Below are 5499 nucleotides of genomic sequence, written 5' to 3'. Positions count from 1 at the left end.
CAAGTGAACCTCGGTAAAAATCATTGTGTTCATCATTTGATTCTGAGGTGATTGGTCTTCATTGTTATTCATTCTTGTGATTGATTGGCTCCTTCCTCGACACGGCGGTATAACCTTCTTACTCGCTCTCTTTACATTACCGCAAACTAGTTATCAAGCTCTTTAGTATAGCTAGTTGTGACAGCTCATTAGTTTGGTTAGTGTGGCTCTTTAGTTAGTCTTTGAGAGCACACTAACTTAGTTTAGTGTTATAGCTATTGTGTGGATAGAAACTATATAAACTAGAATTGTGGTAGGTGGCTTGCTATTTTAGTAGGCTAGCGCAACACTTACTTCGCCTCATAATTGTCAAACCATTTTGTTAATTGTTGTTGTAGAAATTTTTAATAGGCTATTCACCCCCCTCTAGCCATTAGGACCTTTCAAGTTCTTGGCTCAAGTTTTCATTGGGAGCTTCCTAAAATCTTTTCTTTGTAACACAAATCACTCCTTTCAGTTCCTCGTCTGTCAATCAATCTCAACAAACTTGTCATGAATTTTTCTAGCTTTTTGTGGAACTTGTTCCTTCTTCTCTATGAGCATAATTTAATTTTTAGATGCTCCAAATAATCTTATCATGGGCTCCACATACTTTATTTGGGTTCCTCATATTCCATAATGTCTCTGGGAAGTTTCCCTGAATTTTCAGACCTTTTGGAGTATTTGTCACGGCTTAAATAATAATTCTAGACTTTTCTAGGAATTATTTTATCCACAAAATTAATTAATTCTGAAAATAATAAATCACTCATTTTTTCCAACGCTAAAAGCCCATCTGCAATAATCCTAATAAATCCTAAAGGCCTATGCATTTATTTACTAATGGGCTTCAATGATTATTTAGGCCCATTAGTAAATGTGGAGGGTGTAACATCAATTAGTACCATATTGCTAGTTGATGTAGATGTAGGGAGTTTTTCGCCCTATAAATATGTACCAACCTCTTAGGCAAAGCACACCAAAACTACCGTAAAGGGAGCCCCTAGGTTTGGGAAATCCCTCGTGTAGTAAAATAGATTTTTCTCCTCCTTCCCTCGCAGTCACCAGTCACCGCCGCGCTGCCCAGCCCTGCCATCCTCTCCATCGTGCAACAAGTCGAGCCCACCCCTACGAAGCTACTTTTGCCATGGCCGTGTGCTAGCTGTATGGGAGGCCAAAGCATGAAGATGAGGTAATTACAAAATTACCATCAGTTCGTAATATCATCATCGTATATTCGTTTTAAGTCCATTGCGAGTCGTTCCAATTGTGTTAGATTCGTATCGATGTGATCTGCATGCTAGTGTCATCGTTTTTCATGTCATGTGACTTTTATATATATGCTTAAATATTAATTGAATTAATATGCATGCAACTAGTTTTTATAAATAAAAGCAACATAATTATATATAATGCTCTTTTGCAAATAAGTTTTAACATGACTAGTGGCTAACATAAATATGTATTTATATTATAATATGTTTAGTCTAAACACACATATCAAATTTGATTAGATGTTCTCACAGGTCAGTTTGTATTTGGAAGTTAAAGTTTAATTGGCATAAATGATATCCAAATATTTATAAATAAAATATGATTAGCTTCAACTATGTTTTTAAGTATAAATTTGATTTGTTTAATCTAAATTATTGCTACTCACATAGTTTTTCCTAATTAACATAAATCAAGCTTATAGTCTTCTCTTTTCTTTTATAATATAAAACCCTGTAGTCAGTTTCTTTACAACCGTAGTTCCAATTAGCGTGCTTTTCATGTCTATGTGTTCGTAGCGACGTGTAGAACATCTTTAAAACCTTTTTACTTGTTGTTTCATATGTTTGGTGTATTGTTCTAATTTAGTTCTATTGTTTGCTTCATGTATGATTGCATGGATGCTTATGTGGTGCTTTATGATCATGTCCTAGTCGGTGAGCTTTTGCGTTGGTGATATAAAAGAAGTTGGTGATCCAGAAGAAGTCCTATAGAGGTTACAATTCAATAGAAGAAGGATCTAAGATTAAGGCAAGTATAGCATGGGATCTTCCTTGTTGTCCTATACACCTTTAATCATTTAATTCATACTGCATGTGTCTACCTTGACTACCACTAAGGATTTCCTAGTACTTTGTACCAGTGTGCCTTGATACCTTTGGGGTATTGCATTGGGTAGTATGATGCTAGTGCTCAACTACAACAATGATCTTGTAACTTGACTAATGGTATATGCAATAAACACTAAAAGATGCTTTTTAGCAACATGGAACAAGAGGGCTAGAGCATTAGGATATTTTTATGGTGCTCTAGATTCCTCTCCCTAAGGACTTATCTGTAAGCGAACATCCAGGACTTACAGTATAGCTGTGAGGGCTATATGGCTTTGGCTTTAGCTTAGTATAAGGACCTTTTCTCTATAGTCTCTCTGAATTTCAGGACGAGAATCCTGTTAAGTGGGGTAGTTTGTCACACCCCAAAATTTCTGATTTTGGGTTGTGCATAGAAAACACTAAATAAAATGAAATATTTTAATATTTGGATAAAATTTATCAAGTTTAGGTTGAGCTAGCACAAATTTAGTTCTAGAAAAAATGTGAATTTTTGAAGTTTTCTAATTTTGATGGGCTTTTAGATGATGTGATGTTGGCTTGTTGCTTCTTTGTGTGTTGAGAATGAGCAAAGTCTTTAAAATGTGTTAGTAGGTCAATTTTTCTTCTCCGACACATCTTTATCTTTTTCTACAATCAAATTCTTTATTTCTGAAAGCTCTAGTTTGGTTTTGGTGAATTGATGAAACCCTAAGTGCTAACCTAGTTTATCAAGTGATCATGAGATTGGTAGCACATTCCAAGTGGTGAAGCAAATGAAGATCATGACATGATGATGGCGATGCCATGGTGATGATCAAGCACTTGGACTTGAAAAGAAGAAAGAGAAAAACAAAATGCTCAAGGCAAAGTTATAAATTGTAGGAGCCATTTTGTTTTGGTGATCGAGACACTTAGTGAGTGTGATCTCATTTTAGATCGATAGCCATACTATTAAGAGGGGTGAAACTCGTATCAGAATGCGGTTATCAAAGTGCCACAAGATGCTCTAACTCATTGCATATGCATTTAGGATCTAGTGTAGTGCTAACACCCTTGAAAATGTTTGTGAAAATATGCTAACACATGTGCACAAGGTGATTCACTTGGTGGTTGGCACATTTGAGCAAGGGTTAGGAACTTCACTAGGTGGAGTGTCTACCCATAGAGTGCAGATAGTCTGACGGTGCCCCCGGCGCCCTAGAGAGAAAAGACGGAGGTTAGTGGAAGTAACCGGACGCTGGCCCCGGTTGGACCAGGTGTGTCTGGTCAGGTGGAGCATGAAGACGCTGGCATCGGTCTTTGACCAGATGCTAGGTCACTTAGTGACCTAGACGCTGGAAGGGTGCAGTCTAGTCATGCTGATGTGGCAGCACACAGAAGGGTCACCGTGTGACCGGACACTGGGAGAGTTCAGTCAAGCTTGACCGGACGCGTCTGGTCATGAAAAGTCGTCTCTAGATGCTTAATGGAAACTGACCTGGATGCTAGGGTTCAGCGTTTGGTCACTTTGAGCTATTACGTCTGGTCATCATTTGACCGTTGAGATTGGGTGATTGATATTTGAAGAGAGGGGACACGTGGCACGCATCGCGTGACCAGATGCTGAGGTCCAGCGTCCAGTCAATATGGCCGAAGCATCCAGTCACCCCTGTGTTGTGCCCAGTGAAGGGGTACAATGGCTCTATTTCATTGGGGCTTCTATTTAAGCCCCATGGCCGACTCAAGCTCACTCTCTCGGCCATTTACATTGACATAGCAACCTTGTGAGCTTAGCCAAAGCCCTCCCACTCATCTTCATCATTGATTCAACATCTTTGTGAGATTGGGAGAGAATCCAAGTGCATTGCTTGAGTGTTTGCAACTAGAGGCACTTGGTGTTCGTGTTTTGCTGCTAGAATTCACTTGTTACTCTTGGGGTTGCCGCCACCTAGATGGCTTGGAGCAGTGAGGATCGTTGAGCAGAGGTTGGTGATTGTCTTTGGCTCCGATCATGGTGATTGTGAGGGGTTCTTGACCTTTCCCTGGTGGAGAGCCAAAAGGTACTCTAGTAAATTGCTCGTGGCTTGTGTGATCCTCATCTTATGTTGGTTGTGCGGCACCCTATGGATGGTTTGGCATGTGATGCCAATTAGCACTGTGAACCTCCAAGTGAGTGAATCGCCACAACGAGGAGTAGCTTGTCGGCAAGCAAGTGAACCTCAGTAAAAATCATTATGTTCATCATTTGATTCTGAGGTGATTGGTCTTCATTGTTATTCATTCTTGTGATTGATTGGCCCCTTTCTCGACACGGCGGTATAACCTTCTTGCTCACACTCTTTATATTTCCGCAAACTAGTTATCAAGCTCTTTAGTATAGCTAGTTGTGAGAGCTTATTAGTTTGGTTAGTGTGGCTCTTTAGTTAGTCTTTGAGAGCACACTAACTATAACACCCTAAAATTTGCTTTTCTTTAAATAGAATAAAATTCATTTAATCATGAATTTTTGTGTACATTTAAACCTAGTAAAAATAATAATCTTTATTGAAATTTAAATTCATCATAAGTTTAGCAACGTGGTTGTGCATTCATGCTGCTGCATATTATTTTTGTACTATGTGGTTTGAAACTGGATTTCAAATTGATTTGAATTTGCATCTTAAAATTTGTTTGGAGATTAGAAAAGGAAAAGAAAAGGATTTTTCCTCCCTTCCCTCTATTCTGGCCTGTTGGCCCAGTCGCTGGCCAAGTCCACCCGTGTGGCCAATTCCTACGTGGCCTGCTCTTCCCGTGCCTCGACCGGCCCATCTTCTATGACCCGCTCTCCTTTGCTCTTCGCATGCCCGTGGCCGCTTCTCCATGCCAGGCCATTCCGTCGGTTCCACATGGCCCACCCTTCCTACGGTCAGCCCAGCTCCATCCGCGCCGGCCCAGCTGTAGTGCGCCCTTCCTCCCTCTCTGCGCCGCTGACTGCACTGGCCCACATGTTGGAGCCATCTTCTTTGCATCATGTCCAAGCTGGACTCCTTCCCCGCCGACACTGTATGACTCTATTTCTGCTATGAGCTCGCGGTAGCCTGCTCCTCACATCGTCAAGCCCCATAAATAGCACCCTAGTTCGCATCTGCATGCCGCCTCCTTTGCCCTAGCCCTAGCCTTGTTCTAGCACCATTTTTGGATCTTGCCATTGAGCAGAGCTTGCCGCCGTCGTGGTAACCATCATTGGAAGCCCCTTCATTGACTCACGCAGGTCTTTGGGAATCTCTCCGAGGAAGACTAGAGCTTCTCGTCGAGCTACACGCCACCACCGAAACCTCCCTGGTCGACACAAGTACCCTAGACAGTGTGTTATTTGTGTTGGTGATCTGGAGCAACTCTTTGAAGATTAAGACTAGCATCAATACATTGAAATAAGGCA

Source organism: Miscanthus floridulus, chromosome 6, assembly GCF_019320115.1.
Source record: "Miscanthus floridulus cultivar M001 chromosome 6, ASM1932011v1, whole genome shotgun sequence".
In the NCBI taxonomy this organism is placed as follows: Eukaryota; Viridiplantae; Streptophyta; class Magnoliopsida; order Poales; family Poaceae; genus Miscanthus; species Miscanthus floridulus.
The sequence above is the reverse complement of the archived record's forward strand: the minus strand, read 5'-3'. Positions refer to the sequence as shown.